General features: G+C 41.3%; 1 protein-coding gene across 4 annotated transcripts in view; it reads right to left on the reverse strand.

Moving 5' to 3' along the window:
- Nucleotides 1-15,565, reverse strand: part of stau2 (staufen double-stranded RNA binding protein 2) — a 370,605-nt gene that overhangs the window by 237,334 nt on the left and 117,706 nt on the right. The window lies entirely within an intron of this gene.

Here is a 15,565-nt window from a genome sequence, read left to right on the forward strand (position 1 = left end):
CTCTCATCCAGCCCATATCACTGGACCACAAATCAGAAGAGCAGGCAGCCATTTTAAAACGTCAAGTTTGCAATGGAGAGATTTCTTCCAAATTTGTAAACCCAACCAAGGAATGAAAATTGGAGCCAAAGAGAAGCCAGGAAGTTATGATAAAATTGTATAAAATAATAATCTAACCCCAGCTGGAATATTGTGCCTAATTCTGAAAAATGCACATTTGGAAAGACTGTAATGTTTTTGAAAGGCTCCTGGAATGGTTCCAGAAATGAGGATTACAACTATGTTGGTAGACTGAAGAAGCTTGGGTTGTTCCTGCAGAAATCTAAGAGGAGAGTTTTTTGAAAGCGTTTCAAAATCATGATGTATTTAAATTGAAGAAATAAACTGTCAGATGACTAAAGGGCTGATAACTAGGTGGTTAAATGTTAAGGTGATTGGGAAGAGGAACAGAGATGGCAGGTGAAAAACTTCTTTACAAAATAAGTGGCTAACATTTCGAAGGTACTGCTTGATAGGGTAATATACAGATTCAACCAGAGGCTTCATAAGAGAATTATGAAAATAGTTAAAGCAGAAAAATTAGGGGGATATAGGAAAGAACAAAGAAGGAATAAACTCAACTGCCCTCGTGGGATCTTATGCTGCACTATCCACCAATTGTATGACTCACTCCAAGCAGCAAATTGATCAGCTGTCTCTCCAGCCAAAGTAGAAGATTAGAGGCAATTTGTGGATGAGTTTAATGTTTTTTCAGACTTCACATCTGACCCTAACCACTTTTAATAGTTAAAATATTTTAAGGTCTCATTGTCTTCTCATTGCTTCTGTAATGAAGGTTGTGGGAAGGAGTTGTTTATTGTAGGGTGCATCTGTTCATTTAACAAAAGCTGGAACATCGACTTCTTAGAAGCTTTCTACCAGCTGAGCATACTGCAACATCAAGCCAGTAATGATTTGTGTTCCAGGGCTAGATAGACGTAGCTCCTAAATTAGTTTGAAGTGCTGACCCCCACTGAAATTAATGGAGTTGCCCTGGGAAACAGGTCATCTCTCCTCATAACAAACATCACAGAAAGCCGGAGATACACAAAAGCCTCAAAATAGCAGCTATCCTGGAGTTAAAATAGCTATAGAATTTCATAACTGGCAGCATAATATATTTAACCATTGTTTTCAGGCAGAGATTGAACAGAAATCCTTCCGTTTACTTGAGTTCACATTTAAAGTTGCCTAAAAAAAGGTATTGTGAAATTTATTTCTAACGTGTGGGTAAAGTCTAGATTTTTTAGTTTTTTTTAACAATGTTTGGCATTAATGTCCAGCACCAATTTAAACTTAGCAAAAACATCTGCACAATCTTTACATGTTCGCTATATAAACATTTACATTTAAACACTGATATTCCTAACATTTACTCGACTGAACAAACAAGAACCCCTCATGACGTAAAACAAAGCTGTTAACTCATTCTCTAAAACCTAACCAAAGCAGTTTCAAACAAGCTGTTTGCAGACTTTAAAAACATGGTCATCCATCCCACATTAGTATTATGTATCATAAACAAGTTTTGTAAGTAACTGTACAGAAAATCGCTCACTGAAAAATGATTGTGAAATACTCAGTGAAACGCAAACCAGTTAATATTCCACATACATAATGGGCTCCATCTTACAGATTTTTGGCTAAGTTGCATTTTTTTTTAAAAGTCCAAGTTGCATCTTTTTTAAACGGATTTCCACCATGAGGTTTAAAATGTTTTCATACCCTATCTTACCAAACTTGCATCATCAACTACCACCCTGACCCTCTGGCACCATCATATTTAACTCTGGCTCCATCTCCTTGGTGCCCTCTCAAAACAAAACTCACTATTCAGCAGATACCTCTGAATTCAGTGGCATTCTTTGTTCCCATGCATTTTTGAAAACCCGATGTGCATCTGGACAAACACTGACAGTCTAGAGCCACTTGCCCCAGGAGAGGCAAATAGGGAGACAGCAGCATCCCACTTTGCAGGCAGAGTCCTCGGGTTCCTGCTGGACAAGCTGTGTTCAGGTGGGGAACCCTCTTCCCCCAGGACTGGCGCAAAAAGCCACAACACCAGACCATGCCAGCCTAGTCTCAGGTCACCACATGGGTCAGTGCAGTCTCAGCCATCTGGAGAAATGCCTAGCACTGTAAACTCTATTACTCTCTTCAATATGTGCAATATCTTCCCTCACTTGCAGTCTTCCACCTGAACCCCAAACAATAACCCTTCATGCCCACTTCGCTACATACTCAGTCATCTCCCTAGCTACACACTATTGAGTAGTTCCTGCTTTCCTTGTTTGATTTCACTATTTCTCTCTTCACCAGCCATCTTGGCTCTACCTTTCACAAACTGGACTAAATAAACATTCCATTGCTTCTGTCATTTTACCCATTTTCAATCACAATCTACTTAATCCCTATGCTTCAAGCATCCTCTGCAGTGTAGTTCATTCTATTTAAGATATCTTCTGTCCAATATGTTTCATTCCATGCATTTTCTCTTGGTCAGCAGAATATGTGATGTATGAAGGCACTCACTGGTCTGGTCAAAGCATCTTTAAAACAAGCACCAAGAAATGCTTATTCATCTCTTCCAAAGTTCCAAACCATTGCAACAGCATATAAAACAGTAATTGCTGCTCCTGGAATTCAAGGAAATCACCTCCAACACTTAAAATACCTCAAAAAAAGGAGCAGCTCTTACAGCCAGAAATGTTTCCCGTGCTCCATCTTGGATTACCCAGAATCCCCTGTAGGGCAATAGATGGTGGCATCTTGCAAAATGTCTAGTTTACAGAGGAGGAAGTGCTGGATGTCTTGAAACGGTTAAAGGTGGATAAATCTCCAGGACCTGATTAGGTGTACCCGAGAACTCTGTGGGAAGCTAGAGAAGTGGTTGCTGGGCCTCATGCTGAGATATTTGTATCACAGATAGTCGCAGGTGAGGTGCCGGAAGTCTGGAGGCTGGCAAATGTGGTGCCACTGTTTAAGAAGGGTGGTAAAGACAAGCCAGGGAACTATAGACTGGTGAGCCTAACGTCGGTGGTGGGCAAGTTGTTGGAGGGAATTCTGAGGGACAGGATGTACATGTATTTGGAAAGGCAAGGACTGATTAGGGATAGTCAACATGGCTTTGTGCATGGGAAATCATGTCTCACAAACTTGATTGAGTTTTTTGAAGAAGTAATAAAGAAGATTGATGAGGGCAGAGCGGTAGATGTGATCTATATGGACTTTAGTAACATATTCGACAAGGTTCCCCATGGGAGACTGATTAGCAAGGTTAGATCTCATTGAATACAGGGAGAACTAGCCATTTGGATACAGAACTAGCTCAAAGGTAGAAGACAGAGGGTGGTGGTGGAGGGGTTGTTTTTCATACTGGAGGCCTGTGACCAGTGGAGTGCAACAAGGATCGGTGCTGGGCCCTCTACTTTTTGTCATTTCCATAAATGATTTGGATGCGAGCATAAGAGGTACAGTTAGTAAGTTTGCAGATGACACCAAAATTGGAGGTGTAGTGGACAGCGAAAAGGGTTATCTCAGATGACAACAGGATCTGGACCAGATGGGCAAATGGGCTGAGAAGTGGCAGATGGAGTTTAATTCAGATAAGTGCGAGATGCTGCATTTTGGGAAAGCAAATCTTAGCACGACTTATACACTTAATGGTAAGGTCCTAGGGAGTGGTGCTGAACAAAGAGACATTGGAGTGCAGGTTCATTGCTCCTTGAAAGTGGAGTCGCTGGTAGATAGGATAGTGAAGAAGGTGTTTGGTCTGTTTTCCTTTAGTGGTCAGAGTATTGAGTACAGGAGTTGGGAGGTCATGTTGCGGCTGTACAGGACATTGGTTAGGCCACGGTTGGAATATTGTGTGCAATTCTGGTCTCCTTCCTATCGGAAAGATGTTGTGAAACTTGAAAGGGTTCAGAAAAGACTTACAAGGATGTTGCCAGGGTTGGAGGATCTGAGCTACAGGGAGAGGCTGAACAGGCTGGGGCTGATTTCCCTGGAGCGTCGGAGGCTGAGTGGTGGCCTTATAGAGGTTTACAAAATTATGAGGGGCATCGATAGGATAAATAGACAAAGTCTTTTCACTTGGGTCGGGGAGTCCAGAATTAGAGGGCATAGGTTTAGGGTGAGAGGGGAAAGATATAAAAGAGTCCTAAGGGGCAACTTTTTCACACAGAGGTTGGTACGTGTATGGAATGAAATGCCAGAGGATGTGGTGGAGGCTGATACAATAGCAACATTTAAGAGGCATTTGGATGGGTATATGAATAGGAAGGGTTTGGAGGAATATGCGCCGGGTGCTGGCAGGTGGGACTAGATTGGGTTGGGATATCTGGTCGGTATGAACAGGTTGGACTGAAGGGTCTGCTTCCATACTGTACATCTCTATGACTCTATGACTCTTCATGGTCAGCATACATTCTCCCAAGGGACCCACTCCATTAACCTGAGCCCAGAAAGCTAAGATGCAGTTCTCTCTGGTAGACAAGCAGGACTTTATATCATCTGTTTTGTTGAGAGAGGTTAATTTACCTCCAATTGCATATACAATGTGATCACACACTCAGCCTCACTCATTAAAGATGCAACCTACATAGCTAAAAAAGGTACTCAACCCAGTGTCACTTTCATATATTTATCAGTTACAGAGCACCTGAGAAAATGCTATTTTATTATCTCTTTCTAGTTAAGCTAATTCAAGCTAAGATGAAGGACAGAACAGAGCTTCAGTGAAGACTTGTTGCTCCAGCTGACATGCTAAATGACTGTGTGCAAAGGATCTGAATCAAGTGAAACAGCATTACTTTCTGGAATGTCACGAATATTTGCACAAAACATTGTACAATATTACATTTAACATACTAACAAATACATCACTATCTATACTCTCCATAAATAACAACCCCATATAGAATCACAATAATTTGTATCAATATGCATTCTTCTGGAATACAAGAAATTAGACAAATTTAACAGCATTTACACAAAATGTATAATTATATTAAGAACATCTGGAACAATCCTCTTCAAACTGTCTATGTTTGGAATCACAAAAACTGTAGGCTGATTTGATGATAAATTAAGACAAGACATGGGGGCATGTTCTTGAACTTGTTATCATAGCATGAAGACTGTGGTTTGGAGGATTGCCCTTAATTGTTGATCAGTGATTTGACTGTCCTAACCATTCATTTAGCCATCCCATTCAAACAAAGATATTAGGGTAATGCTGTGTACGGACGATGGACCTTCATTCACACATTCGAAACAATTCCAGAATATGAATTATTGTCCATTATCAGATACCAATTTGGTCTGGCATCAAAGGGATTTGGGATAATTGGTAACAAGTAATATTTATGCCACCCTAAGTGCCAGGTATGGGAGTTAAATAAGTCTAGACATCTTTGGAAGTCAACCTTGACCTATGACCTCTGCACTAACTGCATGTATTCATCACTTGACAAAATGGTTCAGAAAAAACTTGTGTGATCTGCCTGAGGATTCTGGGTAATCCAAGATAGAGGACGGGAAAAAATTCTGGCTGCAAAAGTGCCAAGTAATGTCCAGCTCCAACTGGAGAAAATCTAACCATCACCCCTTGACATTCAGTGATACAATGTAAATCTTCCTTAATCCAATGTAAGTGGTCACCTCTAGCCTACCCAAAGCTTGTCCACCACCCAAACAGCACAAGACTGGAGTATAACAGAACACTCTTCACTTGCCTAAATGAGTGCAGCTCCACTAATACTCAAGATGTTTGACACCATGCAGGACAAAGCAGCCCAATAATCTCATTTACCATCTGCTACATTCACTGCTTGCACCTCTGACACAGAACCATCTATAACATACACAACAGCAACTCATTAAAGGTTTTCCAACAGCAACTTTCAAACTCATGGACACTACCAACCAGAAGGGCAAGGGCAGCAGATAAATGAAAACACTACCAGCTGCAAGATCCCACAGGGACACATACATTTGATCTTGGAACTGAATTACCATTTCTTCACTTTGCTGGATCAAAATCCTGGAACTCCTTTTCTAATAGCATTGTGGTGATCGTCACACCACACAGCCTGCAGAATTTCAAGAAGGAATGCTCACCACTATATTTGCACGGACAATTAGGGATGTGCTATAATTGCTGGCCTGACCATGCATGGCCAGATCTCGCAAATGAATAAAAATAATGTTGGCCATCATTGCACTCAGTATATCAGACGCTTCTGAACAGCTCGGAATCTGCTGATACTCAGTCACTGGTAGACAAGCAGGAGGCTGGAAGAACAAAGCAAGCCAGGCACCTTTGATGAAAAAGGGAACACATCTGTTAATATCTCGGTCCATAAAGATGACAGAGTTGGAGAGGATTTTCCTGCTCACTGACAAGCTTTGCAAACTCCAACTACATGTTGTTACTCTTGCTGAGTCAGAACACTGACCTCTGAGCCAGCTATCTTTCAATGTGTTGGTGGAGTTGATCAAATATGTCAGGTCGGTGCTGTCAGAAGGAATAGTCGACTTTCTTGGAAAAGTACTCTATTGGAATTAAATATCTCATCTTGAATTGCCAATACATACACAAGTTCAAAGAGATTTTCTGGAACGTTTTATGGAAATCTCTCTAACAATCTGACAGTTTGCTCAGACTATGGGATCATAAGAAATTCATTGGAGTTCCTCTCTGCTTTTGACTGAATCAATATATATGTTATGCACATTCTCCAAGAACTCATAGACTTTATTCTCCAGGATATCGAGGATTATACCTCATGCCTTCCCACGGTTTGGTTCTCGACTTACAGCATCTGATAGGACCACCTGATTTGTAGGTTTATTTCCAAAATCATATTAGTAGCCCTGTATATTGATGAAAAGTAAACATGGAATGGCATGTTTTTCTTATAAAATTCTCTCAGTAATTATCTTGGGCCTATCTTCTCCAAGAAGCTCAATATGTATGCATCAAGGAAGTTGAATAAACCTAGACACTTTTGGAAGTCAACCTTGACCTGTGACCTCTGCACTGACTGCATGTATTCCCCATCCCAGGATCCACAGTTTCCAAATTTGATGAAATGGTTCAGAAAAAACTTGTGTGATCTGCCTGAGGATTCTGGGTAATCCAAGATGGAAGACGGAAAACTTTTTGGCTGTAACAGGCTGCTCCCTTTTTGAGGTATTTTAAGTATTGGAGGTGATTTCCTCGAATTCCAGGAGCAGAAATTACTGTTTTATATGTTGCTGCATTGTTTTGGAACTTTGAAGAAAAAAAAAGTCAAAGCAATGGCACTTTTAAAAGGGAGAGGTATAGACAAAGATAGCAGATGGTCAGTGCAGGACAGAAAGAGAGAAAGAAACCACACTGCTAAGTGACACAGCAGTGAACCTGCACAGTCACTACCTTTACTGTTGAATTCATGTATCGCTGGACATTGGAGTGCATCTGGGAAAATTAACAAACAGTGAAATTCACAACTGACCTTGGAGGAGCCTGCTTGGGAGAGGTCACAGCACAGAAACAGGTAAGTAAATCGTTTTAAGTGTGGCGTTGCTGTACGTCTGCAGTAGTGAGTACAGTGGGTTATTTCTTGATTATATTTCTTATTGAGATATGTCTCTTGATTATACTTAAAAATATAAGCCATACGTATTAAGTTAGCCTGGAGCAGTGTTTTGTAGAGGAATAGGACATGTTATTTTCTGGATCGGCAGATTGGATGAAGCAAAAATGGTCCTTAGCAGAGTGATATGCTCTTCTTGTCGGATGTGGGAGATAGGCAGAGTTTACGTGTTACTGAAGATTATATCTGCAATAAATGCTGTTGATGGCAAATCCCATCAGATCGAATGTATCGGTTAGAGAGACAGTTAGAGGCAATGAGGAATTTATAAGAGCAAGAGGGGGTGATGGAAGGCAGTTATAGGAAGGGAGAAAAGTTACAGATACAGTCACATACATGGGTTCGCTCCAGAAAAGGTAAGAGAGGTAGGCAGGTAGTGCAGGAGTCTTCTGTGGTTATCCCTATTTCAAACAAGTATGCTGTTTTGGAAAATGTAGGGGCAGATGGATTCTCAGAGAAATGTAGCACATACAGACAAGGTTCTGCCATTGAAACTGGCTCTAATGCAATGAAGTGGACGTTGGGTTCCAAGAGTTTGATTGTGTTAGGGGACTCTCTAGTCCGAGGCACAGACAGATGTTTCTGTGGCCAGCAGCAAAAAATCAGAATGGCGTGTTGCCTCCCTGGTGCCAGGATCAATGATATCTCAGAGACGGTGCAGAATGTTCTCAAGGGGTAGAGGGCCCAGCAGGAGGTCGTTGCATACTTTGGAACCAACGACAGAGGTAAGGATAAGGATGAGATTCTGACGGAAGAATATAGAGAGTTAGGCAAGAATTTAAAAAGGAGGTCCTCAAGAATAGTAATATCTGGATTACTCCTGGTGATACGAGCTAGTTGAGGGTAGGAATAGGAGGATAGAGCAGATGAATGTAGGGCTGAGGAGTTGGTGTATAGGAGAAGCATTCACATTTTTGGATCACTGGGATCTCTGGAAGTGACCTGTACAAGAAGGACAGATTGCACCTAAATTGGATGGGGACTAATATACGGGGTGGGAGATTTGCTAGAGCTGCTTGAGAGGCTTTACACTAATAAGTTTGGTGGGGGAGGGGGGGGAGGGTTTGGGGTTGTGGGAGGAGGGGGGATGTGATAGTGGAGAGGACCAGTGAGGAAAGAGATCAATCTGAGACCGGTACAGTTGAGAAAAGAAACGAGACCAGCGAGATCACATGGATGATCCCAGAATGGTAGACCTAACATATGATGATCGGCTGAGGATCGTGGGATTGTATTCATTAGAGTTTAGAAGGTTGAGGGGAGATCTAATAGAAACTTACAAAATAATGCATGGCTTAGAAAGGGTGGACGCTAGGAAGTTGTCTCCGTTAGGCGGGGAGACTAGGACCCATGGCCATAGCCTTAAAATCAGAGGGGGTCAATTTAGAATGGAAATGAGGAGACATTTCTTCAGCCAGAGGGTGGTGGGCCTGTAGAATTCATTGCCACAGAACGCAGTGGACTGGGACACTAGGTGTCTTCAAGGCAGAGATTGATAAATTCTTGATCTCGCTAGGAATTAAGGGCTAGGGGAGAATGCAAGTGGAATTGAAACGTCCATCAGCCATGATTAAATGGCGGAGTGGACTCGATGGGCCAAATGGCCTTGCTTCCACTCCTATGTCTTATAGTCTTATGGAGTCAAACGGTCAGCGCATGCAGAGACAAAGCAGAGAACAAGGTAGGATTGACAAATTAAACTGCATTTATTTCAATGCAATTGAAATTGAGGGCTTGGTTAAGAAAAAGAAGGAAGCAAAAGCCCTTCGAACCACATTCAGACCAACTGATTAGGGATAGTCAACATGGCTTTGTGCGTGGAAAATCACATCTCACAAACTTGATTGAGTTTTTTGAAGTAACAAAGAGGATTGATGAGGGCAGAGCGGTAGACACGATCTATTTGAACTTCAGTAAGGCATTTGATAAGGTTCCCATGGGAGATTGGTTAGCCATTTGGATACAGAACTGGCTCAAAGGTAGAAGGGTGGTGGTGAAGGGTTGCTTTTCAGACTGTGGAGTGCCACAAGGATCAGTGCTGGGTCCACTACTTTTCATCATTTATATAAATGATTTGGATGTGAGCATAAGAGTAATAGTTAGTAAGTTTGCAGATGACACCAAAATTGGAAGTGTAGTGGACAGCGAGAAAGGTTGCCTCAGATTACAACAGGATCGTGAACAGATGAGCCAATGGGCTGAGAAGTGGCAGATGGAGTTTAATTTAGATAAATGTGAGGTGTTGCATTTTGAGAAAGCAAATCTTAGCAGGACTTATACACTTAATGTTAAGGTCCTAGGGAATGTTGCTGAACAAAGAGACCTTGGCGTGCAGGTTCATAGCTCCTTGAAAATGGAGCCGCTGGTAGATAGGATAGTGAAGAAGGCATTTGGAATGCTTTCTTTTATTGGTCAGAGTACAGGAGTTGGAAGGTCATATTGTGGCTGTACAGGACATTGGTCAGGCCACTTTTGGAACATTGCGTTCAATTCTGGTCTCCCTTCTCTCGGAAGGATGTAGTGAAACTTGAAATGGTTCATTAAAGATTCACAAGGATGTTGCCAGGGTTGGAGGATTTGAGATATAGGGAGAGGGTAAATAGGCTGGGGCTGTTTTCCCTGGAGCATTGGAGGCTGAGGGGTGACCTTACAGAGTTTTATAAAATCATGAGGGGCATGGATAGGGTAAATAGACAAGGTATTTTCCCTGGAGTGAGGAGTGTAGAACTGGAAGGAATAGGTTGAGGGTGAGAGGGGAAAGATATAAAAGAGACCTAAAGGGCAACTTTTTCACACAGAGGGTGGTGTGCGTATGGAATGAGCTACGAGAGGAAGTGGTGGAGGCTGGTACAATTGCAACAATTAAAAGGCATCTGGATGGGCATGAATAGGAAGGGTTTGGAGAGATATGGACCAGGTACTGGCAGATGGAACTAGATCGGGTTGGGATATCTGGTTGGCTTGAAGGAGTTGGACCAAAGGGCCTGTTTCCGTGCTGTACATCTCTATGACTCTCAGACTGCCTTTTATCGATGAAAGTCAAACATTTGTATCTTGTAGTCACCATTAAAAAGCATAAGTTTATATCACAAAATTCTTGCATGCCTTTATTCTTCCGACCAAAGTGCATAACTTAACTTTACCACATTGTGTTCCATCTACCACTTATTGTCCATTCTCCTTAGCCTGTCCATGTCCTTCAGCAGCCTCCCCGCTTCCTCAACACTACCTGTCCTTTCGCCTATTTTTGTGTAATCTGCAAACTTAGCATCAATGCCCTTAGTTCTTTTGCCAAGATCATTAATGTATAATGTGGATAACTGTGGCCCCAACACAGAGCCATGCAGAACTCCACCAGTTACTGGCTGCACCACTAAAAAGGCTTTCTTTTGTCCTTACTCACTGCCTTCTGTCAGTCAGCCAATCCACATCCCATGTCAGTACATTGTTCCTAACACCATGACCTGTGACCTTACTTAGCAGCCTCCTGTGTGGCACTTTGTTGCAGACTTTCTGGAAATCCAAATCGATCATGTTCATTGTCTCTGCTTTGTCTAACTTGCTCAATACCTCTTCAAAGTATTCTAATATATTTGTCAGGCATGACCTGCCTTTGACGAACCATGCTGACTTAGCCCTATTTAACCGTGCACTTCCAAGTATTGCATAATCTCATCCTTAACAACAGACTCTGAAATCTACCAACAACTGAGGTCAGGCTAACCGGCCTATAAGTTCCTGCCTCCTGACTTTCTTCCTTTCTCCCTTCAACAGCGGCAGCAAAGCACTTCCAGCAAACAGAAATGGCATTGCCAGCAGCAGCGGACTCTTCAAGATGGCAGCGTCGGCATGGCAACATCTGCAGCTGAAGTGGGATTCATGGCCCAGTGGCGGCCTGGCCTGGTAGTGGAGCCTGGGACTCTTGGTTGTGGGGCAAGTGGGGGTTCAGCTGTGTCAGCGAAATGGGCCGAGCAGCGAAGATACAGTGCCTAAGATGGGATAACTCCTACGTTGATGGCTCTGGTGTAGGCAGCGGTGAGATGAAGAAGATCTCCAACCATGGAGTGAGTCAGAAGGCCTAATATTCTGATCATTTCAGTACTTTATTTTTCTAATTTATTCCTATGACCCATAATGGTGGACTACTTATTTCTTTCCTTTTTTTGTTTCCTAAGAATTTGATCTGAAGTATCTGTACTTAGGTACCTTTGTACATAAGATGTAACTGTAATGTGGTGACTGTAAAGTTTTCACTGAACTAATTTGAGTACTTGCAACAATAAAGCTAATTCAATTCAATTTAATGAACCGGGCTGTTACATTAGCCATTTTCCAGTCCTCTGGGATGCTCCCTGACTCCAGTCAATCCTGAAAGATCACCACCAATGCACCTACAACCTTCTTAGATATTCCTTCAGAACATTGGGCTGTAGTCCATCCACTTTCAGACCTTTCAGCTTCCCCAGCACCGTCACTTCAGAGATGGCCACCATACTCACCTCTACCTCCTGAATCACTTGAAGTTCTTTTATGCTACTGGTGTGTTCCACTATGATGCAACGTTAGAGAGTCATAGAGATGTAGAGCACGGAAACAGACCCTTCAGCCCAACTTGTCCATGCCAACCAGATATCCTAAATTAATATAATCCCATTGTCCAGCACTTGGCCCACATCCCTCTAAAGCCTTCCTATTCATGTACCCATCCAGATACGAGCCTCCACCACTTACACGGGCAGCACATTTCATACACGCACCACCTTCTGTGTGAAAATGATGCCCTTTTAGTCCCTTTTAAGGTTTTTTTTGCTGTCCCTTTATCTGTGAACACCTGCCCCCAATCAACTAATGAAAGTTCTTGCCTAATACCGTCAAAATTGGCCTTCCTCCAATTTATAACTCCAACTTTTACATCCAGTCAATCCTTTTCCATCATTATTTTAAAATTAATTGATTTATGGTCACTGGTCCCAAAGAGCTCCTCCACTGACACCACAGTCATCTGTCCTGTCTTATTTCCCAAGAGTAGGTCAAGTTTGCATCTTCTCTAATAGGTACATCCAAATACTGAATCAGAAAATGTTCTTGTACACATAAGTTCTTCTGCCATTTCTTTGTTCCCCATTACTATTTCTCCAGCATCATTTTCCAGTGGTCTAATGTCCACTCTTGCCTCTCTTCTATCTTTCAAATACCTGTAAGAAATCTTGCATTCTTCTTTTATATTACCCTCATATTTCAGCTTCCCCCCACTTACTGTTTTGTTAGTTGCCCTCTTCTGGTTTTTAAAGGCTTCCCAATCCTCTCACTCCCTACTAATCTTCACTATATTGTACTTTTACACTGTCCCTCACTTCCCTTTTCAGCCTTTGTTGCCTTGTCCTCCCCTTAGTATATTTCTTCTTCTTGAAGATGAATTTCTGCTGAGAATTCCGCATTATCCTCAGAAACGTCGACCATTGCAGTTCCATTGTCTTCACTGCCAGGCTCCCCTTCCAATCAAATCTGGCCTGCTCCTCCCTCATATCTTTGTAAAACCAAGTGTAAAACCATTACATCTGATTCAAGCTTCTCTCTCTCTCAAACTGCCAGATGATTAGAGAGATAACAAAATACAGAAAAGAATGACTTAAATAGTAAGATGGTTAAATAGAAACATAAAAACAGAGAATAATAGTTTCTATTAATATCTCAAAAAAAAAGTGTACACAGTGAGGACTTGACCTATTAAAAGTAAGTTGGGGAATTAATGATGGAAAATAAGAGAAGGCAAGTGCATCTATCAGGCAATAGAAATAGCTATAAATAAGAAATAGGAAGGGTGCGAGGATCTAAAATAATTTGAACTGCAGTCTAGAATATTCGATGTTATATGCTATTATTAAAGACTTTGTAGCAGGGCACTTAGAAAAAAAACTCTAAATTATCTGGCATAGTCTATTTGGTTTTGTGATAGAAAGATCATGTTTTACTAATGTTTTGGATTTCTTGGAGAAAGTAACATAGATAAAAAGGAAACCAATGGATGTACTGTACTTAGATTTCCAGAAGATATGTGATAAGATGGTGTAGAAGGTATGTTGGAATGGATACAAGATTGGCTAGCCAATAAGACGTAAACATGAAGGGGTCACTTTCTGGTTGGCAAGATGCAATAGCTATTGTGCCAAAGGAAACAATGCTGGGTCTCAAATTTTTTACAATATATGTTAATGACTTACTTAAAGATACAGATGATAAGGTTGCTGCCTACAATTTGCCAATGATTCAAAGATAGGTGGAAATTAGTTACAAAGATGACATAAGAAGGCTGCAAAGTGATACGGATATATTAACTGATTGGGCAAGATTTGGCAAATGAAATTGAGTACAGAAAAATGTAACTCTGTCCATTTTGGCAAGATAAATAAAAAATCTAAATGCAGAGAAGTGCAATTACAGCAATTAATTAGGAAAGCTCATAGAATGCTACTGTTAATTATAAGGGAAGTTGCATACAAAAACCAGGAGATTATGCTTCAGTTATACAGAGATGACAACTAGAATATCGTATACATATTGGTGTCCTTACTCAAGGAAGAATATAAATGCATTGGATAAGGAATCTTATGGCACAGTGGTGTGTCATTGCTACAGGGTCAGAATCGCTGGATTCATGTCCCATCTGCCTTGGAGGTGTGTCATAATATGCCCAAATAAGTAGATTCAAAATAATTTGGCCCTAATGCTGCAGTGGTAGTGTCCCTACCTCAAGTCCTACCTGTTCCAGAGGTGTGTCATAACATGTCTGAATCAGATTGATTAAAATATTTATAAATGCTCTGGAAGCTATGCAAAGCTTTACGAGACTAAACATGTAATGGATGGATTGTCTTATGAGGAAAGAGTGGACAGGCTAGGTTTGAATCCACTGGACTTCAAAGGATTAAGAAGCAGCTTGATTGAAACATATTAGATACTGTAGGGTCCTGACAGGGTGCATGTGAAAATGTTGTTTCTCCATGTGAGAGAATCTAGAAATAGGGGATCATTGTTTCAAAAGAAGGAACAGCCCATTTAAAATAGCTCTGAGAAGAATTATTTTTTAAAGGACCATGTGCCTTTAGAACCACTTTGTCAAAAGTTTATGCAAGCACAGTCTTTGAATGCTTTTTAAGACAGTGATAAATAGATTCTTAACAAGCAAGAAGCAATAGAGTGAAAGGTTATTAGAATAGACTGGAATATGGAGTAACCAGAATTAATTTTATTGAATGGCTGATGTGCTTAAGGGACCAAGTAGCTACTCCTGTTCTTAACTTTCGTTTTATTTTTTTAATTCAATCATGGGACATGGGCATTGCTGGCTGGCCAGCATTTATTGGCCTTTGAACTGAGTGGGTTGCTAGACCATTTCAAAGGGCAGATGCATGTCAACCACATTGCTGTGGATCTGGAGTCACATGTAGTTCACACCAAATGAACATGGCAGGTTTCCTTTCCTGAAGGACCTTAGTGAATCAGATGGGTTTTTCCAACAATCAATAATGGTTCCATGGCCATCAGTAGATTCTCTAATTCCAGATTATTACTGAATTCAAATTCCACTATCTACCAGGGAGGGACTTGAACCCAGTCCCTAGAACATTACCTGAGTTTCTGGATTAATAATCGAGCGGGTTTTTTTTCCCTTTCTGGATGTTCTGCTCCTCTGGCTGATCTCCGCTGGCATCTACTTGATCAATATATGCCTTATGTTCCTGTCTTTTTGTGCTTTTAGGTGAATAATTTCTGTGAGTTGGCTTTTCCCTCCATTCCTGCTGTTGCAATTCCAGCAACGTTTGACCCAGAACCCTTTATGCACATTGGCTTTGCATGTGTCTGCATATTCAGACCATTTAAGTTGT

Source organism: Hemiscyllium ocellatum, chromosome 4 (genome assembly GCF_020745735.1).
Source record: "Hemiscyllium ocellatum isolate sHemOce1 chromosome 4, sHemOce1.pat.X.cur, whole genome shotgun sequence".
In the NCBI taxonomy this organism is placed as follows: Eukaryota; Metazoa; Chordata; class Chondrichthyes; order Orectolobiformes; family Hemiscylliidae; genus Hemiscyllium; species Hemiscyllium ocellatum.